This window comes from Delphinus delphis, chromosome 1, assembly GCF_949987515.2.
Source record: "Delphinus delphis chromosome 1, mDelDel1.2, whole genome shotgun sequence".
In the NCBI taxonomy this organism is placed as follows: Eukaryota; Metazoa; Chordata; class Mammalia; order Artiodactyla; family Delphinidae; genus Delphinus; species Delphinus delphis.
The window spans coordinates 36,641,535-36,668,719 of record NC_082683.1 but is presented as its reverse complement, the minus strand read 5'-3'; the positions used below and the strand labels follow the sequence as shown (position 1 = coordinate 36,668,719).

The 27,185-nt window shown below is 40.1% G+C and overlaps 1 protein-coding gene and 1 non-coding gene across 3 annotated transcripts in view; one reads left to right on the top strand and one right to left on the bottom strand.

The window, feature by feature from the left end:
• EIF2B3 (eukaryotic translation initiation factor 2B subunit gamma) overlaps window positions 1–27,185 on the top strand; it is a 150,945-nt gene that overhangs the window by 14,683 nt on the left and 109,077 nt on the right. The window lies entirely within an intron of this gene.
• On the bottom strand, window positions 4,064–4,170 carry LOC132416120 (U6 spliceosomal RNA). The gene has a single exon (XR_009517470.1). It is a non-coding gene; the product is annotated as a U6 spliceosomal RNA (small nuclear RNA).

Here is a 27,185-nt window from a genome sequence, read left to right as displayed (position 1 = left end):
TGACAAGTGGGCTCAGTAGTTGTGGCTCACGGGCTCTAGAGCGCAGGCTCAGTAGTTGTGGCGCAGGAGCTTAGTTGCTCTGTGGTATGTGGGATCTTCCTGGACCAGGGCTCGAACCCGTGTCCCCTGCATTGACAGGTGGATTCTTAACCACTGCGCCACCAAGGAAGCCCTCATTGTGGTTTTAATTTGCATTTCCTTGATGATAATGATACTGATCACCTTTTCATATGATTATTAACCATTTGTATATCTTCATGGAATGTCTGTTCAAGGCATTTGCCTTTTTTTTGAGTTGTTTGCCTTGTTATTATTGATTATAGAAATTCTTTATATATTATAGGTGCAAGGCTTTTGTCAGATATGTGTTGTGAATATTTTCTGCCAGTCTGTGACTTGCCTTTTTACATTTTTAATGGTGACTTTGATGACCAGAAGTTTCAAATGTTGATGAAATCCAGATTACTGATTTTTTCTTTTACGGTTAGTACTTTTTGTGTCCTAAGAAATCTTTGCTTACCCCAAGCTTATAAAGATAGTCTTTTGTATTTACTTCTAAAAGTAAAGGTATAAAGGTTTACTTTTTTCTGTATGGATATTCAGTTGTTCCAGCATCATTTGTTAAAAAGACCTGCCTTTCCCCATTGAATTGCTCTGAAGCCTTAGTTGAAAATCAGTTGACCGATTATGTGTGTGCTATTTCTTTTTTCATTTTTAAATTTATTTATTTTTGGCTGTGTTTTTTGGTCTTCATTGCAGTGTGTGAGCTTCTCATTGCGGTGGCTTCTCTTGTTGCAGAGCATGGGCTCTAGGCAAGCAGGCTTCAGTAGTTGTGGCCCACAGGCTCAGTAGTTGTGGCTCATGGGCTGTAGAGCACAGGCTCAGTAGTTGTGGTGCATGGGCTTAGTTGCTCTGCAGCATGTGAGATCTTCCTGGACCGGAGATTGAACCTGTGTCCCCTGCATTGGCAGGTGGATTCTTTTTTTTTTTTTTTTTTTGCGGTACGCGGGCCTCTCACTGTTGTGGCCTCTCCCATTGCAGAGCACAGGCTCCGGACGCGCAGGCTCAGCAGCCATGGCTCACGGACCTAGCCGCTCCGCGGCATGTGGGATCTTCCCGGACCAGGGCATGAACCCGTGTCCCCTGCATCGGCAGGCAGACTCTCAACCACTGTGCCACCAGGGAAGCCCTGGCAGGTGGATTCTTAATCACTACGTCACCAGGAAAGTCCCTGAGTGTGCTATTTCTGTTCTCTCTACTTTGTTCCATTGGTCTTTTTGTCTCTACTTCCCGTACCACATTTAATAAAGTCTTGATTATTTTTAACTTTATAAAGTAGGTCTAGAAATCAGGTACTATAAATCTGCCAACTTTGTTCCTTTTCCTGAAGATTGCCTTGCCTATTCTAGGTCCTTTGGATTTCCTTTTCCTTAAAATTGCCTTGGTTATTCTAGGTCCTTTGCATTTCCATATAAATTTTAGAATTAATTTGCCAGTTTTTACAAAAAAAGCTTTCTGGGATTTTGATTGGAATTGCATTGAATCTGTAGGTCAATTTGGGGAGAATTGACATCTTCATATTGAATCTTCCAATCCTTGAACATCTATTTATTTAGATTTTCTGTAATTTCTCTCAGTAGTTTTTTATAATTTTCAGTATAGAGGTTTTGAACATCTTTCAATAATTTTATTCCTGTTTCATTTCAACGTAATGATATTGTAACTAGTATTTTTTATTCTATTTTCTAATTGTTTATTGCTTGTATATAGCCATACAACTGTTTTTTTGCATATTGACCTTGTGCCCTGTGACTTTCTTAAATTGTCGATTCTTTCGGATTTTCTATATACATCATCATGTTGCCTGCAAATAAAAACAGTATTATAATATATCTTCCTTTCTAATCTTAATGCCTTTTATTTCTTTTTATTGTCTTATTGCCCTGGCCAGGGCCTCCAGTGCAATGTATATAGGCATTTCCTTTCACTTTTTGGCCTCCTTTTTGTCTTTCTCTGCTTCTACCCAAGTAGGCTTTGGTGCTTCTGATTACAGTGGGGATTTCTAATACCATAATGTTGGGTGTGTTGTTTTCTTTAGTGCAGCTGCTTCTTTCTTTAGGGAAGATACGGGGAATTTCACTAAGGTCATGAGAACTCTGTTCTTTCACAGGGATAGATGCCAGGTTTACCAAGAAGCTAAGGGTGTTTAGTGGTCTTCCCAGGAGCTGTTTTAGTTACTGTCTAACAATTTAGTATGGAGGTATAAACTAAACTCTCTGTTCCCTAATCTATAAATCTTAGAAATGTTATTTTTGCCCTAGCCTAGAACTGGAGATCCTGGGAGTTTCATGCAAATAAGTTCCTATAACTCTTAGAGTCTTGAGAAATAATAGGGCCAACTATTAATAAATAGGAGAGGGCATGAGATGAACGGTAAAGTAACTGCCAAAAGGACATTTTACTCCCAAGTCACTACCTCTTCTTATGGTTTTGATCACTTCTTATTTTAGGGCTTCTCCTTATACCTAGGATCAGAATCCTCATTAAGTCATTCTGCACAGTATAATTTCTATTCTTCCCTTACCCCTTTGTTTTCACATCATTTACACGGCATCCTTTATATACAGTCCTGCCTCTGAGCTTTCTTCTCAAGCTGTGACTTTGGCTAGCAAGTCTCTGCTCTCTTTGCTCTCTCCACTTGGTTTCTCCTATACCAATGGCACCTGAAATCCTGGCTTCACATCAACTTGCATTCCAACCTGGAACAGAAAGCAGCAAAGCTAACCTGTGGAGGAACATAAATAGATGCCTGAATAGCCATTAAGAACAAAGTAAAACCTGAGCCAAAATTTAGAACCGTCTGATTGGGATCAACGTGAGCTTGTAGGAAGCACAATGGAAATACGTATAAACAGTTAAAAAAGTGAGATAGCCTGAGGAGGCAGTTTGTTAGTGTTTGCTGAAGGATGACAGGTACCTTGTTAAGGGAGAAAGTTGTACCCACAGGCTGTGCCATGGTTTAAAAGCAGTGCTACTTTGAGCCATTTATTTCTCTTCCCCTGTGCCCACAAAGCAGCGTCCTAAACATTTGGAGACTCTTTTTCAATAAGATTTTAGGTAAGATAAGAATATTCCCTTTGAGAGTTCCGAGTTTATTTGCTTTTGGTTCTTTTATCTTTACCTACTTCCTCCAGATTGAGTTCCCCAAATTTACTGTGAGGTTATCCCATGTGGCTTCTGCTTTGCTCAGAGAAAGACCACAGTAGTATATTAGCTTTATTTGGCTTGTTTAAAATATGTTTTATTGTTTTAATTTATCATCTTTGTCATTTGCCTTGCATTTGCTAAATGTATTGCAGTCCTACTTGTATGTGGAAACTTCTGTTGTGTGTACTTATAGAATATTGGAGCTGGACATCATATCTGCTATGTTATGTTTTTTCAACATATTTCATTTGGTTTTATTCTTCTGGCACTGTTTTCTACTTCATTTTGCCTTATCTCATCCCACAATTTTGCTGATTTACTGGCTTTTCACTTTTTGTTTCAGCTGCCCAAACCTCTTTCCCTGACTTCTCAAGAGAGATTATTGGCTCATTCATTCTCCCAGGCCCTGGGTGAGTGAGCTCCATTATTATAAATGGTGCTGATAATATAAAAGTTCTTAGATTTTATATTTGCTTCATAATTATGTTTCCTGTTTGCTGAAGAATGATTCAGTCTTACCTATGTCTGAACTCATTCATTCGGCAAATATTTGTTCAGTCAACTAATAATAATGATTAAAATTGTTATTTAGGGGGCTTCCCTGGTGGCGCATTGGTTGAGAGTCCGCCTGCCGATGCAGGGGACACGGGTTTGTGCCCCGGTCCGGGAAGATCCCACATGCCGCGGAGCAGCTAGGCCCGTGAGCCATGGCCACTGAGCCTGCGCGTCCGGAGCCTGTGCTCCGCAACAGGAGAGGCCACAACAGTGAGAGGCCCGCGTACCGCAAAAAAAAAAAAAAAATTGTTATTTATTAAATACCAATTGTGGACCAGTTATTTTTTTAAACTTTTTTTTTTTTAATATGAAATGCTTCATGGATTTACGTGTCATCCTTGTGCAGGGGCCGTACTAATCTTCTCTGTTTCAGTCCAATTTCAGTATATGTGCTGCCGAAGCAAGCACTTTTAAAAACTTTTTATTATGGAAAATTTCAAACATGTACAGAAGTACATGGAGCATTACCTATATATCTGTCACCCAGCTTCAGCAGTTATCAACCCATGGCAAATCTTATTTCATCTGTATTCCCACCCAACTTGCTCCCTCTCATGTTCTTTTGAAGGAAATCTCAGACATCATGTTATTTCATCTGTAAATATTTCAGAACATTGCTATATGAGGGCTTTTTAAAAAATAAAAATAAAAGTATAATGCCATTATACCACCTAAAAAAACAAATTAATAATTCATTAGTGAGCTTCCCTGGTGGCGCAGTGGTTGAGAGTCTGCCTGTGGATGCAGGGGACGCGGGTTCGTGTCCCGGTCCGGGAAGATCCCACATGCTGTGGAGCGGCTAGGCCCGTGAGCCATGGCCGCTGAGCCTGCGCGTCCGGAACCTGTGCTCCGCAACGGGAGAGGCCATAACAGTGAGAGGCCCGCGTACCGCAAAATAAATAAATAAATAAATAAATAAAATAATAATAATTCATTAGTATCATCAAGTATCCAATCAGTACATGAGTTTCTAGTTGCCTCATAAATAGAATTTTTAAATCTTTTTAGTGTGTTTATTAAAATCAGGAAGCAAATAAGGACTACACATTATAATTGATTAAAATATCTCTTTTAATATATAGATTTCCCCTCCATCTCTCTTTTTTTTTCCCCTTATAATTTATATGTTGAAGGAACTGGGTATTTTTCTTGTAGAGTTTCCCACAGTCTGCTTTTGCTGATTGTGACCCTGTGGTGTCATCTTTTTTTTTTTAATACATTTATTTACTTATTTATTTATTTATTTTTGGCTGCGTTGGGTGTCTGTTGCTGCGCAGGGCTTTCTCTAGCTGCAGCGAGTGGGGGCGGCTCTTCGTTGCAGTGCACAGGCTTCTCATTGCGGTGGCTTCTCTTGTTGCAGAGCGCGGGCTCTAGGCACGTGGGCTTTAGTAGTTGTGGCATGTGGGCTCAGTAGTTGTGGCGCAGAGGCTTAACTGCTCCAAGGCATGTGGGATCTTCCCGGACCAGGGCTCAAACCTGTGTCTCCTGCATTGGCAGGTGGATTCTTAACCACTGCGCCACCAGGGAAGCCCTGTGGTGTCATTTCAAAAGTACTCCTCTCTCTGTATTTTCTGTTAATTGGTAGTTGGACCTAGAGGCTAAATTGAATTCCAGTTTGAATTTTTTTGGCAAGATGCTTTTGTAGGTGGTGGTGTCTTCTGTCTTGAGGCAAATCATTTCTAATTGTCTTTTTTTGGTGTTAGAAGCTGTTAATGATCATTACCACCAGTCCCTAGTCCTTGTCTCTCTGGTCATTTGGCTGTCTGAAGCTTATTACTAGTAGGTTCCTTAAGAAGTGGTCATGATATCAGTGCTCAACAGATTATCTGCAGCCTTTGTATTCATAAGCCAATTTATGGGGATTATAATATCCTTGACTCACATTTTTTCCTTAAATATCTTAAACGAATTCTTTCATTATCTTCTATTGTAAAGTGTTGCTGTCAAAACAGTCCAAGTGAAAATCTGCTTTTCTTTCCCTTATGAGTGAATTGGTCCTTTTATCTAGGCTCCCAAAGGAGTTTTTATTTTTCTTTAAAATCTTGTGGTTTTACTACATAATATGTCCCATTGATGTTCTGAATTTTATTTTCTAGATATGTAGTATGTCCTTTCCCTGTGAAGTTTCTGCCTTTTTTATTACTTCAGAGAAGTTTTTTAGAATTACAGTTTTAGGCATTCGTTCTGTTACATTGCTTTGGTTTTAGACTTTGGGACTCTTGTGTGTATGCTGGATCTTTGTTGCTTATATTCTCTTTCTGCTACTTTGCCTCAAATCCTTTTTATCTTAAAAAAAAATTTTTTTAGGATTTTCTTCCTTTTTTACATTCTGTTTCCCTTAAGGCAGCGGTCCCCAATCTTTTTGGCACCAGGGACCAGTTTCGTGGAAGACAGTTTTTCCATGGACCAGGGGTGGGGCGGTGGGGGATGTGGTTTCAGGATGATTCAAGCACATTACATTTATTGTGTACTTTATTTCTATTATTATTATTACACTGTGTTATACAATGAAATAGTTATACAGCTCACCGTAATGCAGAATCATGGGAGCCCTGAGCTTGTTTTCACTTGCCACTAACTGATAGGGTTTTTTTTTTTCCTCTCCTTTTCCATTATGGTTTATTACAGGATATTGAGTATAATTCCCTGTGCTATACAGTAGGACCTTGTTATTTATCTATTTTTTTAATAGATCTTTATTGGAGTATAGTTGCTTCATAATACTGTGTTAGTTTCTGTTGCACAACAAAGTGAATCAGCCATGTGCATACACATGTCCCCATATCCCCTCCCTCTTGAGCCTCCCTCCCACCCTCCCTATCTCACCCCTCTAGATCATCACAAAGCACGGAGCTGATCTCCCTGTGCTATGCTGCTGCTTCCCACCAGCCAACTGTTTTACATTCGGTAGTGTATATATGTTGATGCTGCTCTCACTTCGCCCCAGCTTCGCCCTCCCACCCCATGTCCTCAAGTCCATTTTCTATGTCTACCTCTTTATTCCTGCCCTGCAACTAGGTTCAACTGGTAGGGTTTTGATATGAGTCTGCAAGCAGTTGATTTATTATGGTCTCTGGGCAGTCAAACCTCTCTGCTAATGATAATCTGTATTTGCAGCCGCTCTCCAGTGCTCCCTAGTGTTAGCATCACCACTTCAGTTCCACCTCAGATCATCAGGCATTAGATTCTCATAAGGAGCATGCAACCTAGATACCTCGCATACACAGTTCACAGTAGGGTTTATGCTCCTATGAGAATCTAATGCTGCTGCTGATCTGACAGGAGGTGGCACTCAGGCAGTAATGCGAGCAATGGGGAGCAGCTATAAATACAGATGAAGCTTCGCTCGCTCGCTTGCCCGCCCGCTGCTCACCTCCTGCTGTGCGGCCCGGTTCCTAACAGGCCATGGACCAGGACCCCTGCCTTAAGGCATTAAGAGTTGTGTTTTATTCATTCTTGTGTTCTTCCTAGTTTAGCTGTTATTTCTGAAATGATATTTTTCTTTTACTTCTAATTCATTCTTGAGTTCTGTCATTTCATTTCTAACTTTTCTAATTCAGATTTATGTTGTTCTTTCACATTTTCTATCATTTTCTTATTTTAGATAATTTTGAAATCTTAGGCTATGAATTTAATCTGTCTTTTGAGCATGTCTTTCTGACATCTGCTTTTATGGTAGAGATGTTATTCTAACTTTTATTATTATATTTTTCAACAATAACCTTGTATAGGATTTGACTGTAATCCTTTTCTATTACTAATTTTAACCTGAAATTAGTTTTCCTAAATTTTTAGAAGGGAAGGCTGTGTCAGCATAGCTTTTCTAGCTTCATAGTTCTAGAGCCCCCTCTTTTGAGATCTTTCTCCTCTGCTTCATTATCTCCATTTTATCTGGGCTTTCTCTTTCCTTTGCACTGATTATCCCTGTGCTGCCCAGTTTGCATTCTTTTCCCAGTGATTTCTCCTCAGTGCAAGACTTCATGTTGAAAGTGAGTATTGGTTCATTAATTTCGAGAATTCATAGGGCCAAGACTACACCAGCCCCTTCAGACCTTACTGAGAATAGATAAGGGGACTGTCTTAGGAGAGTTTAATGGAAGAGTTAGTAATTGAACCTTAGTCATTTACTTCAAAGCCCATGCTCTTAACTACCATACTGTGCCATATAGTCTGGGATAAAGGTAAGAATAGAATGTATACTTTATCCTGTAGGGATACTTTGAAGGATCATTAACAGGATGATATTTTAGAACTATTATTGCATGACTGAGGGGAGCTAGAGAGACCCTGGAAGGCTCTTGCAGCAGCCTGGTAAGAAATGAGGAAGGACAAAACCAAGTCAATGGCAGTGGTAATAGAGAGAAGGGAACAAATTGGAGAATATTTAGGAGACCTTTAAGGCTAATTAACTGGATGTGGGAGGAAAAGAAGGAGTGGTCAAGTGTGACTTCCAGGTTTCTAGCAAGAGCAACTGGTCGGATGGTGGTGACATTCACAAAGTTAGAGACTGCAGGACAAGGAATAAATTTATAGGGGTAATATGATGTGTAACTACATTTAGCTTACTAAATATACTCTGCCTTTGCAATTCCACAAATTTGGATACTTGTACATCCACCTGGAACATGTTCAATTCCCTCTATCCATACCTAAATAACTAATTCCTGATCTTCCTTAACCTGGATTTCCCCCCAAAAGCAGAGCCTGAGATAAGGGTATGTGTATGGGTAGTTTATTTTGAGAAGTGATTCTAAGGAAGAGGAGTGGGATTTTTTTTTTTTTTTTTCCGGTACGCGGACCTCTCACTGTTGTGGCCTCTCCCGTTGTGGAGCACAGGCTCTGGACGCGCAGGCTCAGCAGCCATGGCTCACGGGCCCGGCCGCTCCGCGGCATGTGGGATCCTCCCGGACCGGGACACGAACCCATGTCCCCTGCATCGGCAGGCAGACTCTCAACCACTGCGCCACCAGGGAAGCCCAGGAGTGGGATTTAAAGAGTGATACAGGGAAAAAGGGAAGGGCAATCTAAGTGTGTGTTATGGACTTGGTTACCACTGTGGGCAACTGAAGCTTAGCTCTGGAGACCTTCTCAGGGGCCATGTGGAATGTACCTTAGAGTAATTGCCCAAGACTTGGAAAAGAGAAGTATTTATTCACTAGCTTCCTTTACCCGTTGGTCAAAGGTTGCCCCGTGGGTATAAATTTCCTCACACTTAAAGGTTTGTATGTGTGCCAGAATGGCTGAGTGGGTTCCCACAAGTATCCCACATGGTGGTTGCTGGAAATCTCAGGACAGAAAATGAGAGATGACTGGTGCACGAAGTGAAATGCTGTCAGGTTACATAGCTGATGCAAGAGAAATGTCTGGAATAAAAAGATGGACCCACAGAATGCGAGATGGGTCACAAGAGATGTCTTACTCATCTTTCAGGATTTGGCTAAAACTTTGATTGCCTCTGAAGCCTTCCTTAGCCTCCAAGTTAAAATTAATTGCCCCATCTAATTGTTCCCTAAGCACCCCTGTGTTTATCCTTATTATATAACTTTTTATATAAAACTGTATTGTAATTCCTGTTAGTTATCTGTTTCCCTCTCTTCCTATCTCTTGATAGATTGGGATAGAATTAGAGTCCAAGGGAACAATTTTCTTGTTTCAGATGAGAGAAACTGAAGGATAGTAAAGGATTAAACCAGCCACTTTAAATATTAAAGGCCATAAGGATCTAGGTGGTTGGAAACTTACCTTCACTGTAGAATCTACAGTGCTCAGCACAGAATTTGGCACTTATTACTGGTCAAAATTTAAATATTTTTGAATGGATGAATGAATGATTACTGAATGAATGGATTGATGGATAAAAAAATAAGAGTTTGGCTTCAGACCTGTTAAGAATTAGATTCAAGTAGGATATCTAGCAGGTAGTTGATAAACTTATGTAGAGTTCAGGAAGAAGATCTGAGCTAGAGATACAGGTCTAAGAGTCATCAGCTTATAGGTGATAGCTGAAGCTATGAATGTGAACCATCTTTCCCACAATAATAAGTAGAGTAAATAAAAGACGGAGTCCAGAGGGCCTTAGGAAACACCAATACTTAATAGACAGCTAGAAGAAGAGGACCCTCTGAAAGAGAGACACTCATGATCATGGATGTTTTAAAATAATAGATAATGACTAATACATGTGGTTCTAATATTTTAAAAATATACGGCTTCCCTGGTGGCGCAATGGTTGAGAGTCCGCCTGCCGAGGCAGGGGATTCGGGTTCGTGCCCCGGTCCGGGAGGATCCCATGTGCCGCGGAGCGGCTGGGCTGGTGGGCCATGGCCGCTGGACCTGCACGTCCGGGGCCTGTGCTCCGCGGCGGGAGAGGCCACAGCAGTGAGAGGCCCGCGTACCGCAAAAAAAAAAAAAAAAAAAAAAATTAAAAAAATATAAAAAAGTTTATGGAAAATGTTTTCCTTTCTTCCCTATCTACCAGCCATCCAGTTCTCCTTATTAGCCAATGTTATTAGTTTCTTATACTTTGAGGGTGTTTTAGTTTAGGATGGAAGCAACTTGAACATTTTTATAAGAGAGCAAAAGAGACAGTGGAGAAGTACAAAAGAAAGGAGATAAATGATGGATAAGGTTCCCAAGGAGACAAGAAGGAATTCAGGTACAGTTTTGGGCAGGAAGAAGGCTTACATCTTCCACTGAAATGAGAGGACAGGAGGGAAGAAAAGGCTCAAATGCAGATCAGGAAGGAGAGCAGGAATTAAAATAATTCACTCCTGAGGCCTCTATGTTTTTGATGAAGTAGGAGGCATAGTTGTCTGTTGAGAATGTAGAAAGAGGAAGGTGATGGGTTTGGGACTTGTGAGTAATGAAGCTTTAGAATTGCTACTGGAAAATGGGAGAGAGCTGACCAGAGACACTGAGAAGGAGGTCTAGGCAACATCAGGGGTGTAGCTGATGTTGAAGAATATAAATTTATAGTTACTTCAGTTAACACAGTTATTGGGGGGATTTCCTTTTTTTTTTCCCCCTTTCACCATTGCTCAGGTGTCTAGGTATGGAGAAGACATGTTTGGATTGATCAAGGATATGGGCAAGGTCAGCATTTGTACCCACTGGAGAGAGGAGAAGACTGAGGCTAGGAAGAATGAGATTTGGCTAAGGACTTAATGGACAAAGCTCTTCCTTCTTTTCTTTCTGGCATGATCTTGGCACAAACTTTCCTCCCAGAGCCAGTCCCTCCAGATTGGATCTGAGTCCTGGGTGAGAGTTTATACATTCATTCTTCTTCTGTGGGATAGCTAGTTTGCTTTCATTTCTTTCACTATGTATAGTGCTACAATGAACATCCTTGCACCGGTTTATTTGTGCTCTTGTTGTGAAGGTAGACACCTGAAGTGATGTGTGGGTTGTAAGTTATGTGCATCTCCAAGTTTACTAGATACTGGCAAATTGTTCTCCAAAGTAGTCATACTAGTCTACATTCCCACCAGTAGTATAAATGAAGAGTTCTGATTTCTCCGTCTTCACTAACAACTGATGTTCTAAGATTTTTATGTTTTTAGTAATATGATGGGTGTGAAATGGTACCTCAGTGTTGGGGTTTTTTTGTTTGTTTTCGTTTTTGTTTTTTGGCCATGATACGCGGCTTGTGGGATCTTAGTTCCCCAACCAGGGATTGAACCCAGGCCCCTGGCAGTGAGAGCACTGAGTGCTAACCACTGGACCGCCAGGGAATTCCCCTCACTGTTGGTTTAGTTTTGCATTTTCTTGATTACTTGAGAATTTTTTGCAAAGTATATTGGCTCTTTTCCTTTTCAATGAATTTCCTGTTCATATCATTTGCCCACTTCTTGTTTGGGTTGTTTGTCTTTTCCTTGCTAATTTGTAGTATATACTGTCTACGCTCTGTATACTAATCCTTTGCTGATTATATGGGTTGCAACTTTCCCCCCAGTGTTACCCCTCTTTTCTCTTTGTTTATAGTATCTTTTGTCATACAGAAGTCTTAGCTTTTTTTTGTGGTGACCTAGATCAATCTTTTCCTTTATGGTTGGTGCTTTTTGTGTCTTACTTTTAAAGTATTAAAAATAGACTCCTGCCATCTAAAACTTTACAATTTTGCTTTTCATATTTGGATTTTTAAATTAGTATTTATATGTGCATATGATATGAAATAGATATCTATTTTTATCTTTTTCCCAAATGAAGAGTTGGTTATCCCAGCACAATTTATTGAATAATCTTTTCTTCCGCAATTTATACCAAGCTCCACATATACATGGGACTATTTCTAAGCTTTCTGTTCTGTTCCACTAGTATAGTTGTCTTTTCCTTCACTGATATCCTATTGTTTTAATTACCATAGCTTTATAGAAATTCTGTCTAGTAGGATGACTTCCCTCTACCTCACCTTATTATAATTTTTCTTTAAAGTTGTCTTGGCCACTCTTCACCTTTGACATATGAATTTTAGTATCAGCCGTGAAAAATCTTAGTATTTGATTGGAATTACAGTGATTTTCAGATTAATTTGGGAGAGTTGGCATTTTTTAATACTGAGTCTTTCTATTCCTCGAACATAATATGTCTCTCTTTATTAAGGCTATTTTTGTGTTTTTAAATAAAGTTTAATAATTTTCTATAAAAATGTCTTACACATCTTTTGTTGAATTTACTAGTAGATGCTTTCTAGTGTTGTTATTGCAATGGTACTGTTTTTAAAGGTCCACACATTATATTTGGTTATGCCTTTTTAGTCTCTTTTACTCTAGAACAGTCTCCCCTCCAACTCTTTTTCTTTCTTATGCCATTGACTTATCAAATAAAACAAGTATTTGTCCTGTAGAGTCTCCCACATCTCCAGTATGTCTGATTGCTTTCTATTGATGTCATTTAACTTATTTTTGATCGATATTTTGTTTTAGTTTTTTATTGAGATATAATTGACATGCAATATTAGTTTCAGGTATACAGTTACAATGATTTGATATTTGTATATATTGTGAAATGATCACCACAGTAAGTCTAGCTAACATTCATCACCATATGTAGTTACAGAATTTTTTCTCCTCGTGATGAGAACTTTTAAGATCTACTCTCGTAGCAACTTTAAAAAATGTGCAGTACAGTATCATTAACTAGTCACCATGCTGTACATTGCATTTCCATGACTTACTTATTTTATAACTAGAAGTGTGTACCTTTTGACTCCCTTCACCTATTTCACCTACCTCCCACGCCTTACCTCCGGCATCTACTAGTCTGTTCTCTGTATCTGTGAGCTTGGCTTTGTTGTTGTTGTTTTAATATTCCGTGTATAAGTGAGATCATATAGTGTTTGTCTTTCTCTGTTTGACTTATTTCACTTAGCATAATGACTTTGAGGTCCATCCATGTTATTGCACATGGCAAGATTTCACTCTTTTTTATGGCTGAATAATATTCTATTGTATTCATATACCACATTTTCTTTATCCATTCATCTGTCAGTGGACACAGGTTGTTCCATATCTTGGCAATTGTAAATAATATTGCAGTTAACACTGACTAACTTGTTTCTCTTTTTCAGTATTTTCTTGTTAACTGGAGTTTGGCTCTAACTGTTGATTAGATTCAGTTTCAAGTTTTTTGGCAATAATACTTCATATATATACTTCATATTTCATTATATTCAGATCTGAAATCAGGCATTTCTTTAAAAAGCCTTGATTTTGATTATGATGTCAGTCATACCTCAAAAAAGTGGTTAAAAAAAAAAAGAGCCCTGGTTTCTTTTTGTGGAACATGGTGTTTATGGACTACAATCTGGGCTCTAGGAAAAATAGAAGCTTTTAAATTTTATTGTAATTGATTTTTCAGTTTTTCTTTTATGGTTTGTGATTTCTGTGCCTTGCTTTAGAAATTCTTCCCTATTTTAAGGTCTTAAAGATATTTTCTTATAATCTCATGTAAAAGTTTAGTCTTGCTTCTCACATTTCAGGCTCTAATTCACTTAGAATCTCTCTGTTTATTTCAGTCTTTTTAAGTATATCTCAAAGTTTTGTAAAAATCTTCATAAAAATCTTATTTATCTTTTGTTAGATTTGTTCCCAGATTGTGTTTTCATGCTCTTTCTGTTAGTATATATACTGTATATGTAAATAATACGTATATAACTTAAAGAATCAAATAGTTCTACAAGACTTAGGGTGAAGGACAAGGGTCTCCTGCACTATCATTCCTCGTTCCTTATTTTTGCTCTTCAGAAGCAACTGCTTTCAACGCTTCTTTTTTTCCTTCTGATAATGTCCTCAATATATATTTTTAAAATAAATTTATTTATTTTCTTTATTTATTTTCGGCTGTGTTTGGTCTTCATTGCTGTGTGCGGGTTTTCTCTAGTTGGGCCAGCGGGGGCTACTTGTCCTTGCTGTGCACGGGCTTCTCATTGTGGTGGCTTCTCTTGTTGTGGAGCACAGGCTCTAGGCGCGCGGGCTTCAGTAGTTGTGGCTCACGGGCTCTAGAGCACAGGCTCAGTAGTTGTGGCGCTCGGGCTTAGCTGCTCCGTGGCATGTGGGATCTTCCCAGACCAGGGCTTGAACCCGTATCCCCTGCATTGGCAGGTGAATTCTTAACCACCGCGCCACCAGGGAAGTCCTGTCCTCAATATTTTTAAGTATCATATTTATACTACTATTTTCTTTATTTTTATTTTTTTAATTATTTAATTAATTATTATTATTTTTTTGGCTGTGTTGGATCTTCGTTGCTGCGCACGGGCTTTCTCTAGTTGCGGCTAGTGGGCGCTACTCTTTGTTGTGGTGTGTGGGCTTCTCATTGCGTTGGCTTCTCTCGTTGCAGAGCACAAGCTCTAGGCGTGCAGGCTTCAGTAGTTGCAGCATACGGTCTCAGTATTTGTGGTTCGAGGGCTCCAGAGCACAGGCTCTGTAGTTGTGGCGCACAGGCTTCGTTGCTCCACGGAATGTAGGATCTTCCCGGAACAGGGTTTGAACCCATGTCCCCTGCATTGGCAGGCGGATTCTTAACCACTGCGCCACTAGGGAAGTCCTTTTCTTTAATTTTTAGATAATATCTATTTAATTTCTAGTATGGAAAGTAAGGATTTGACTCATTTAACACTTTGTCCCTCTCTGTGAAAGCTCCCCCTTTCCTAATCTCCCAAATATAGTAGCATCATAATTTTTGTTAAATCAATTATGAGGGCTTATTTATAGCTGAGCCTTATAGTGTACGAGTATTATATTTCCCTTTTTAAAAAATCAACTTTATTGAGTTATAATTTGTATACAATAAAATACACCCATTTTAAATTGTACAGTTTGATTTTTTTTTAAATCAAGTTTATGGAGGTATAAGTTACATACATAAAATTCACCCTTTTTGGTATACTGAGTTTTTTTTAATTTTTTAAAAATTTTATTTGAGTATAGTTGATCCATAATGTTGTGTTACCTTCAGGTGTACAAAAAAGTGACCCAGTCACACACACACATATATCCTTTCCCCTTCAGACTCCCCCACCCACCATATAGGATATCACAGAATACCAAGTAGAGTTCCCTGCGCTACACTGTATGTCCCTGTTGGTTATCTATCTTATTATATAGTAGCGTACATGTAGTATACTGAGTTGTTTTGTTTTTTTTTTTGTTTTTAATAAATTTATTTATTTTATTTATTTATTTTTGGCTGCGTTGGGTCTTCATTGCTGCACGCGGGCTCTCTCTAGTTGTGGTGAGCCGGGGCTACTCTTCGTTGCGGTGTGTGAGCTTCTCATTGTGGTGGCCTCTCGTTGCAGAGCACAGGCTCTAGGTGCACAGGCTTCAGTAGTTGTGGCACAAGGGCTCAGTAGTTGTGGCTCGCAGTCTCTAGAGCGCAGGCTCAGTAGTTGTGGCGCACAGGCTTACTTGCTCTGCGGCATGTGGGATCTTCCCAGACCAGGGCTCGAGCCCGTGTCCCCTGCATTGGCAGGTGGGTTCTTAACCACTGCACCACCAGGGAAGTCCCTATACTGAGTTTTGATAAATGTACTGTGGTGGTATAACTACCACCACAATCAAGATATAGAAGAAAAGTTCTATCAATTCTTCCAAGCTCCTACTTTTTAAAAAAAATGCAGTGTTTTGTTTTTCTTAGTTATTAATTGCCTCACTTTTAAAGTTGCTTAGTTTTCTGTTTCTATTGCTCATTCATCCTCAGATCCTTTAAAAGGAACATAAATGTATCAATATGTTTAAACACATCAGGTATTCTGTCAATCACTTTTGTTTTTCCTTTGAGACAACCCTCCTGGAAGCCATCCATTCTCTCTTCAGATTTCTACTGGTTGCTCTCTAGCCTGCGGCAGATCTGTCATCCTGGGACTTCTCTTCACCATCATTCTGTGAATTCCCTTCTCTCTCCTATTGGATGAGATATTGGATACCCTGGTTCCTAGATCTCACGTTTTCCTCTTTCTTGGTTTACTCCCTCATTTCAAAGGAACCCAGTCCTTATTGGCTTTTTAAAGAGATCATAGAAGTTAAATATTTTGAGAACTCGCATGTTTGAAAATGTTTTATTCCATCCTTACTCTTGAATGATAACTTATCTTTGTATAGAATTCTAGGTGAGAAATATTCTCTTCAGAATTTTTTGTTCCAAGACCAAACAGACAAACGTCTTTGATGACTACCTGTGCTATGCTATAGGTAGATTTTTTTTTTTCTCCAGAGTTTACCCTTTCACTGAGGTCCCATTTATGCAGGGTCTCAGTTCAAACTCCCAGGTTTCATACCAGCTTCAGGCTACATCTTTTGGCCCAATGTAACACTTTAAAACCCCAGTTAGGGCAGCCAAGGTTTCAAATTAGTTTTCATTTCCTTCTTCAGTCCTGGCACTTGGTATTTTCCTATTCTTTCTCGTAAGTTTGAATACATTTGGAGTAATTTTTTGTTATTGTCTTATCCAAAATTCTTAGGTGTTTATAACCATTTTTGGGTTCCTAGTCCATTTTCCAACACCAGAAGTCTCTGTGCTAAACACTTTATATGCATTGTTTCATTTAATCTTCCAACTATACTCTGAGGTAGATGCCATCTTTATCCCCCTGTTTTTTTTGTTGTTTGGAAAGATATCCCATGTTTATGGATTAGAAAAATTAATATTGTTAAAATGTCCACACTACCCGAAGCAACGTACAGATTCAATGCCATCTCTGTCAAAGATCCAATGGCATTTTTTACAGAAATAGAAAAAAAATCCTAAAATTCATATGGAACCACAAAAGACCCCTAATAGCTAAAATGTACTCTTCCTGAATCATTTTTTTCTTCTTATGTGTTTTTCAATATCTTGTAATAACCCATAATGGAAAAGAATCTTAAGAATATGTATATATATATATATAAAATATATATATATGATATATGTATATATGAAACTGAATCTTTATCCCCATTTTACAGTTGAGAAAAGTAGGGCTCAAAGAGGTTGAATAACTCACCTAAAGTTCAGGTGGAAAGAAAGACTGTGCATTAGGTGCCAAAGTCTCGGTAAGTGCATTGAGTAATCGAGGGATTAATAGGATCATGTCTGCTAGGTACAGTCAGATGGCACTTATCTCAGTGGAAACTGAATTTTTATTCAAGAGTGCAGTAGTGGAGTGGGTTAGGGACATGGTAAAGAGTTAGAGAGTACTATGCGCCCTCTAGAGGAGTATCAGGAAACACTACTTGGATCTGCTTATTGAAGAGGGAATGCTTTATGAATATCACTTTCTAATTGAGTATTGTGGGAAGAATAGGAATTTGTGATGGTGGGGTGATGAGGAGGGATAGATATTACTTGTGTGAAGGAGGTAGAATAGCTCCAGAAAAAAACATGAAAATTTAATCATTCTGTGAATGATGTTGGTAGATTTTGTTGAAGAATTACTACAAAACTGAGATATGGGGGTATTTTTAGCTCCAAATTGTGTGATCTGAAGGCCTCACCCAGTGTTAAGCATATACCTTTAAAACTTATACCCAAATCTATATATTTTTTGAAATATACTAAAGAAGAAAACATGCCAATTAAATAACTTAATTGGTATTCTTTTGTCTTTCTGGGTGGCGGCCTGAATTATATCCATTTAAGGTTAATTTGATCATTTTTTAAAAAGTTGAACAATAATGGGAGAGGACAGAAAAGCAGATGAAAAATGAAATTGAGGGACTTCCCTAGTTGCTCTGTGGTTAGGAATCCGCCTGCCAGTGCAGGGGACACAGGTTCAAGCCCTGGTCTGGGAAGAGCCCACATGCCGTGGAACAACTGAGACCATGTGACACAACTACGAGCTCTAGAGCCCGCAAGCCCGTGCACCTAGAGCCTGTGCTCCGCAACAAGAGAAGCCAGCACACTGCAACAAAGAGTAGCCCCCACTCGCCACAACTAGAGAAAAGCCCATGCGCAACAATGAAGACCCAACGCAGCCATAAATAAATAAATAAATAAATTTATTTTAAAAAAAAAAAATTGAAAAGCAACAGTGACCTGCTTTGCAGTAACAGCTGATTATTCACACAAGATCTCTATCTGTAGCCAGTTGAGCACTTTTGAGGATAATTAAATTGGCTAAAGCTTTATAAATGAGTTCATTTGAGAAATTAGTTAATTTACTTCAGAACCTTAGCTTCTGTTCTTAGAGACTACTCTAAAGTAGGGAGTTAATTTATTAGCTAAATATGAGGATGTAAATTTTATTTTCCTTGGAGCTACCTAGAACGTTTGCTCTGAAGATTGCAAGGGAGATCTTTCATATTTACTGTGCGTGTCTGGCCTGGGTTTCTGATCCCCACAGCCACCTTGAAAGGTAGATGGTATTACTCTATTTTGCATTTGAGAAACCTGATACTCAGAGAGCTTAAATAACCTGCCCCAAATCCCACAGCTGGTTAGGTGCTGAGCGAGAGCTAGAACCCAGTCCTGTATTTTGAAATGCATTTATTAATTTCAAATGCCTATGCTTTTTTCACTCAATTATGTTGCCTCCAAAAGACAAGTATCAGTAGTCCTTATAGTCTACACTAACTCTAGACTCTTGGCTTTAGAAGAGGTTTAGTTGATCTGGTATTTTTCAAAATTATATTTTCCTCTTCTTTTGGGTCTGTGTGGTTGGTAGTTATTTTTATATATAGAACTCTTTCAAAGTATGCAATTCAGTGGTTCTTAGTATATGTAGAACTCTTTATATATACATATATATATATATATATATATATATATATATTTTGCATTGGGCCTTAGTTGCTGTGTGTGGGTTTTCTCTAGTTGTGGCGAGCAGGGGCTACTCTTTGTTGCGGTGCACAGGCTTCTCATTGGGGTGGCTTCTCTTGTTGCAGAGCACGGGCTCTAGGCACCTGGGCTTCAGTAGTTGTGGCACATGGGCTCTAGAGTGCAGGATCAGTAGTTGTGGCACACAGGCTTAGTTGCTCCACGGCATGTGGGATCTTCCCGGACCAGGGCTCAAACCTGTGTCCTCTGCATTGGCAGGCAGATTCCTAACCACTGCACCACCAGGGAAGCCCTAGAACTCTTAAATAAATATTTTTGTGTAAAACATTTAAAAATTAGCAAATCTCCTAACAAGACTCAAGGAACTATGTTGTATCCTTGTCTTCCAAGAGTGCTGCTTTTGCTCGATGATATCTTTCTCTAAGTGGAGGGAGATTCAGTGTTGTAGGGAGACTTTCTATCCTGTCTAGACCATATGAGCAAGAAACCTGGCTCTTCTTGAGCAAGAAGATCTCTTATCTCTTGTGCAGGAAGTAAGGATGCAATCTGTGATCAGCACATAAAGCAAAGCTGGCTGACTCCTTGGACATTGAGCCTGACTTACATTAGATGCTCCTCTGATTGTCTGAAGTAAGTGGCCAATGGTGCCATTTTTGTGCTTTAGAAACAGTGTATTCCTTAGATACATGTTTTGGGAACAGGTTAGTGAAGTATATTTAAGAGGCCTCAGCAGACTAAATCTATAATGGAGTTCTGTAGCCTGTGTTTAAAGCACTTATCTTATATTGCAGGTCTCATGGCTTCTCTTAACTTAGGGATTGTGGAGCTGATAATTTTCTATCAAATCTAGACAGGAATCTTTCTTTGGCGTCAGGCAGACCTCATTTACCCCCTGCCTCAGTTTCACAATGAGGAAAATAGGGATAATGATACCAACACATTAGTTTTTTAAGTCCTTTAGTTATTTAAGTCCTTTGATGTAGGAAAAAATTATTGTCACATGTCTTATGAAACAGCTAACATGCTACAACAAAGAACAAACTATGCTGATGAGATCCCCATTGGAGAGACAGCTTATTAGAAAGACTGAGCATATGTGCTATTTTTAGGTGTTCAAAAAGCTAGGTGCAAGTTGTCTTCAGTTGAGTGCTTGATGTCTTTATCAAATTACAAATCTCTGTCATTCTTTCCTGGAACCTTTCATTTTGCCCAAGGATTTGTTTTTGGCAGATTTCTATCTGCTTGAAAAAAATGAGTACAGTTTGGTCAGGGGAAGATCTGAGAGCTTGGCCCCAACTTGCTTGAAGAGTTTTTTAAGTGATAACTTTCCTTCTTATGACTGCTTTGGTAGGCTGTGGTTGCCTGGGAGGGCCTCAGTGTATCCTCGATGATGCCTCCGGTGAGCCTGCTGGTGGCATAGTGAAAACCCCAGGAGTTACGACAGAAAGAAGTTAAAAAGTTAGATGAGGGGGCTTCCCTGGTGGCGCAGTGGTTGAGAGTCCTCCTGCCGCTGCAGGGGACAGGGATTCGTGCCCCGGTCTGGGAAGATCCCACATGCTACGGAGTGGCTAGGTCCGTGAGCCATGGCCACCGAGCCTGTGCGTCCGAAGCCTGTGCTCCGCAATGGGAGAGGCCACAACAGTGAGAGGCCCACGTACCGCAAAAAAAAAAAAAAAAAAAGTTAGATGAGGGAATTTTGGAACCTTTTTTTCCATTTCCCATACCCTCTCCGGGAAATCTCAATGGAGCTTTTCTCTTGACTGTACTAATCTAGTATATGTGTCCACAAGCTTGAAATGCTTTCATCTTACCCTTGTTGGAACTCTGGTCTGTGGGATGGGATTTCTACAGCCCTATGCCACATTTGGTAGCAAGAAAACTTGCAAGTTCTGTGTGAGCTTGATTCCTTTGAGTCTCTTTCCTTCTGTAGGGAAACTTTCGTGGAATGAGGGCTGTAGGGTAGGGGGGAAATGTGATAATTAGGATTATGATAGAAAGCCCAGGCTGTCATCACAAACTCTCTTTACCTTTGGGTGACAAGCAGCCCACATAGCTTAGGTTTTTTGAAACTCTTGGTTGGGCCACCTATCCTGCTCTGAATTATAATGTAATACCATAGCCTGACCAGTGAAATGGACCCATATGTACAATTTGTGGGTAGTCAGTAAGCATTCTGTCATCATGACCAGAGAGTTCATTTGAAGAAGGCTGTAGCTACCCAACCTTCTTTCAGCTCTTACCTTGGGTATCATCTGCTCCAGCAAGCTTTCCCTAGCTTTCTAAGACTGGATTAGCACCATTTTTCTGTAATCACACAGAGGATTTAAATTATCTGTTAAATCATCATCTCCCTGCACTAGACTGCAGAATAAGAACCATATCTGGGCCTGTCATAGAGAAGATGTTCAATTTTGTTTGGTTTTGGATTTTTTAAAATAAATTTGTTTATTTATTTTTGCCTGCGTTAGGTCTGCGTTAGGTCTTTGTTGCTGCACATGGGCTTTCTCTAGTTCCAGCAGGCGGGGGCTACTCTTCGTTGTGGTGCGTGTGCTTCTCACTGCGGTGGCTTCTCTTGTTGTGGAGTACGGACTCTAGGCACATGGGCCTCAGTAGTTGTGGCTCGCGGGCTCTAGAGCACAGGCTCAGTAGTTGTGGCGAACAAGCTTAGTTGTTCCGCGGCATGTGGGATCTTGCTGGGCCAGGGATTGAACCCCTGTCCCAGGCATTGGCAGGCAGATTCTTAACTAGTGCACCACCAGGGAAGCCCCTCAATATTTGTTTTTAATGAATGACAGATGGAGGTAAGCTCTTTGTAAACATTTGGAACAAGCTTCTTACTCCTTTCATATAGACACAGATGTTTATGTGAGTATAAGAGTGAGTGGATGAGATTCAGTGATTGTAGACCAGAGAGATCATAACACTGGCCATCTGGTGTTCACTTTATCTACATCTGTAAGTTCCCACGAAGCCTTACGTTTACTGACATGGCTGGCCCTGTACCCCAAGCAGGTTATCCCAGAGGGAGGATTATTTTCTTTTATTTTATTGAAGAGGTAGGATGGCATAGTGAAAAGAATACAGACTTTCACAAAAACAGGTAGACCTGGATTCTAATTCTTGTTCCATCACTTACTAGCTATGTCACCTTTGATGATATTACAAGTCCATTCCAAGTTTGCATTTAATTCATCTATAAAATATTTGTATTTTTCATTTATTCACAAATATGTATTGAACACCTGCTATATGCCAGGTGCTATTCTAGAAATACAGTGGTAAACCAGATAAACAAGATCCCTGCCCTCATGGCGTTACTCTTTAAGGAGAGAGAGAGAGATAATAAATAAGGAAACAATAAATAAATAATTTCAGGTGATAACAAGTGCTAAGAAGAAAAATAAAGTCAGGGGACTTCCCTGGTGGTCCAGTGGCTAAGACTCTGCACTCCCAATGCAGGGGGCCCGGGTTTGATCCCTGGTCAGGGAACTAGATCCCACATGCTGCAACTAAGAGTTTGCATGCTACAACTGAAGGTCCTGCATGCCGCAACTAAAAGATCCCACATGCCGCAACTAAAAAGAACCTGCATGCTGCAACTAAAGATCCCACATGCTGCAACTAAAAGATCCCGCACACGGCAATGAAGATCCCGCATGCCGCAACTAAGACCCGGCACAGCCAAGTAAATAAATAAATTTTTTTTAAAAAAATGTCTGATAAGGGGTTAAAGAGTGGCAGAGGAAACAATAGCCAAGACATGGAAACAACCTAAATGTCCATCAGCAGATGAATGGGTAAATAAGATGTGGTACATATATACAATGGAATACTACTCAGCCATAAAAAAGAACAAAATAATGCCATTTGCAACAACATGGATGCAACTAGAGATTATCATACTAAGTGAAGTAAGTCAGAAGGAGAAAGACATATACCAAATATATATTTCAAACTTATATGTGGAATCTAAAATACGACACAAATGAACCTATCTATGAAACAGAAACAGACTCACAGACATAGAGAACAGACTTGTGGTTACCAAGGGGGATGGGGGGTGGGGGAGGGATGGACTGGCAATTCGGGGTTAGTAGGTGCAAACTGTTACATATAAAATGGATAAGCAACAAGGTCCTACTATATAGCACAGGGAACTATATTCAGTATCCTGGGATAAACCATAATGGAAAAGAATATAAACAAGAATGTATATATGTGTACACCCAGTTATGTGTATAACTGAGGCACTTTTCTGTACATCAGAAATTAACACAACATTGTAAATCAATTATACTTCAATTAAAAAAAAGTGGTGGGGCTTCCCTGGTGGCGCAGTGGTTGGGAGTCCGCCTGCCGATGCAGGGGACGCGGGTTCGTGCCCCGGTCCGGGAGGATCCCACATGCCGCGGAGCGGCTGGGCCCGTGAGCCATGGCTGATGAGCCTGCGCGTCCGGAGCCTGTGCTTCACAATGGGAGAGGCCACAACAGTGAGAGGCCCGCGTACGGCAAAAAAAAAAAAAAAAAGTGGTGGAGGAAGGAGAGCTCTTTTAGACAGGAGATAATATTTGAGAAGAAACCATAATGATGTAGGGTAGTGAGCCATAAGATCTTTCCTCGCAGAGAGAATAGCAAAGACCCTGAGGTAGGAATAAGTTTAGTATGTTTGAGAAGCAGCAAGACTAGTGTGACTGGAGCACAGTAATTAAGTAGTTGAGTGGTAGCATATGAGGCCTGAGAGTTGGGTAAGAACCATATCATAAAGGATCTTATAGACTGTAGTAAGAATTTGGAATTTAGATTTTATTCTCTGTTGGAAAACCTTTGGGGGATATTGAGTGACATCATGTGGTTTATGCTTTTAAAAGATTACTTCAGCTGCTTAATGGAAAATAAAACTGTACGGGCATACCTTAGAGGGTTCGGTTCCAGACTACTACAATAAAGTGAATATTGCAATGAAGTTTTTGGTTTCCCAGTACACATAAAAGTTATGTTTACACTATACTGTAGTCTATTAAATGTGCAATAGTATTATGTCTTAAAAAACAATATACAGGGGCTTCCCTGGTGGCACAGTGGTTAAGAATCTGCCTGCCAATGCAGGGGACACGGGTTCAAGCCCTGGTCCTGGAAGATCCCACATGCTGCAGAGCAACTAAGCCTGTGCGCCACAGCTACTGAGCCCATGTGCCACAACTACTGAAGCCTGCGCACCTAGAGCTCGTGCTCCACAACAAGAGAAGCCACTGCAATGAGAAGCCCGTGCACCGCAATGAAGGGTAGCCCCCGCTCGCCGCAACTAGAGAAAGCCTGCATGCAGCAACGAAGACCCAGTGCAGCCAAAAATAAATAAATAAAATAGATACAACATTAAAGAAATAAAAAATGTTAAAAAAAACCACAATGTACATACCTTAATTTTAAAAGTACTTTATTGCTAAAAAATGCTAACCATCGTCTGAGCCTTCAGCAAGTCGTAATCTTTGCTGGTGGAGGGTCTTGCGTTGATGTTGGTGGCTACTGACCAATCAGAGTGATAGTTGCTGAAGGGTGGAGTAACTGCGGCAATTTCTTAAAATAAGACAACAGTGGAGTTTGCCGCATTGATTGACTTTTCCTTTCACTAGCAATTTTTCTGTTGCATGCAGTGCTACTTGACAGCATTTAACCCACAGTAGGACTTCTTTCAGAATTAGAGTCAATCCTCTCAAACTGTGCTGCTGCTTTATCAACCAAGTTTGTGTAATATTCTGAACCTTTGTTGTCATTTCAACAATTCACAGCGTCTCCACCAGGAGTAGAGTCCATTTCCAGAAACCATTTTCTTTGCTCATCTGTAAGAAGCAACTCCTCATCCATTAAAGTTTTATCATGAGGTTGTAGCTATTCAGTCACATCTTCAGGCTCCACTTCTAAATCTAGTTCTCTTGCTATTTCTACTATACCTGCAGTTACTTTCTCCATTGAAGTCTTGAACCCCTCAAAGTCATCAGAGAAGGTAGGAATCAGTTTCTTCCAAACTCCTGTTAATATTGATATTTTGACCTCCTCCCATGAATCACGAATGTTCTTAATGGCATCTAGCATAGTGAATCCTTTCCAGGTTTTCAATTTACTTTGCTTAAGTCCATCAGAGGAATCACTGTCTGTGGCAGCTATAGCCTTACAAAACGTATTTCTTAAATAATAAGGTCAAAATGACTCCTTGATCCATGGGCTTCAGAATGGATGTTGTGTTAACAGGCATGAGAACAACATTAATCCCGTACACTTCCATCAGAGCTCCTGGGTGACCAGGTGTATGTATTATCAGTGAGCAGTAATGTTCTGAAATGAATCTTTTTTTTTTTCTGAGCAGTAGATCTCAACAGTTGGCTTAAAATATTCAGTAAACCATGTTGTAAACTGATGTGTTGTCATCCAGGCTTTGTTGTTCCATTTGTAGAGCATAGGCAGAGTAGATTTAACATAATTCTTAAGGGCCCTAGGATTTCTGGAATGGTAGACGAGCATTGGCTTCAACTTAAAGCTGCATTAGCCCCTAACAAGAGTGTCAGCCTGTCCTTTGAAGCTTTGAAGCCAGACATTGACTTCTCCTCTCTAGCTGTGAATGTCCTAGATGGCATCGTCTTCCAATATAAGGCTATTTCACCTACATTGAAAATCTGTTGTTTGGTGTAGCCACCTTCACTAATTATCTTAGCTAGATCTTCTGGTTAACTTGGTGCTTCACCTTGTACTTTGGTGTTATGGAGACGGCTTCTTTCCTTAGACCCCATGAATGAACCTCTGTTAGCTTCAAACATTTCTTCTGCAGCTTCCTCCCCGCTCTCAGCCTTCATAGAATTGAAGAGAGTAAGGGCCTTGCTCTGGCTTAGGCTTTGGCTTAAGGGAATGTTGTGGCTGGTTGATCTTCTATCCAGATCACTAAAACTTTCTCCTTATCAGCAGTAAGCCTGTTTCACTTTCTTATTCGTGTGTTCACTGGATTAGTACTTTTAATTTCCTTTAAGAACTTTTCCTTTGCATTCACAAGTTGGCTGTGGCACAACAGTCCAGCTTTCAGTCTGTCTCACTTCTCGACATGCCTTCCTCACTAAGCTTAATCATTTCTAGCTTTTGATTTCAAGTGAGAAACATGCAACTCTACCTTTCATTTGAACACTTAGAGGCCATTGTAGGATTATTAATTAATTGACCTAATTTCAATATTGTTGTGTCTCAGGGAAGTCCGAGGTAGGGGAGGGCGACCAGTTAGTAAAGCAGTCAGAAGACACACAGCATTTATCTGTTGTTTGCAATCTTAATGGGTGCAGTTCATGGCACCCCCAAAAAATTACAAAAGTCACATCGAAGATTACTGATCACTGATCACCATAACAAATATAATAATAATGAAAAAGTCAGGGCTGGAGATACAAACCTGGGGATCATCAACAAATTAAATGGTATTTAAAGCCAATGTCGGGACTTCCCTGGTGGCGCAGTGGTTAAGAATCCGCCTGCCAATGCAGGGGACATGGGTTCGAGCCCTGGTCCGGGAAGATCCCACATGCCGTGGAGCAGTGAAACCTGTGCGCCACAACTACTGAGCCTGTGCTCTGGAGCCCGTGAGCCACAACTACTGAAGCCCGCGTGCCTAGAGTCCGTGCTCTACAACAAAAGAGGACACTGCAGTGAGAAGCCTGTGCACCGCAGCAAAGAGTAGCCCCTGCTCATCGCAACTAGAGAAAGCCCATGCACAGCAACAAAGACCCAATGAAGCCAAAAATAAATAAATAAAATTAATTAATTAAAGCCAGTGTGAAATCATCTAGGGAGTGTGTGTAGCAGAAGAAGACAAGGGGGCCTAAGTCTGAACCCAGTATTTAGATACCACGAAGCAGAGGTGGAACAAACCGAAGTGATTAGGAAAGTATGGCCACTGAAGTAGACAGAAAAATCAGGAAATTAAGATGTCATGGAAGCTGAGTGAGGAAAGTGAATCAAGGAGGGAGTGATCAGTTGTGCCAAATACTACTGAGAAGCTGAGTAAAATGAGAGCTAAGAATTTGGCAAGATGCATTCATGACTTACACCCTTGCTGGAGTGATAGGGACAGAAGCCTCATTAGAGAGAAGGGGAGGAGGAAGAGGAAATGGAGACAGTGAGACAGCTGTTTTGAGAAA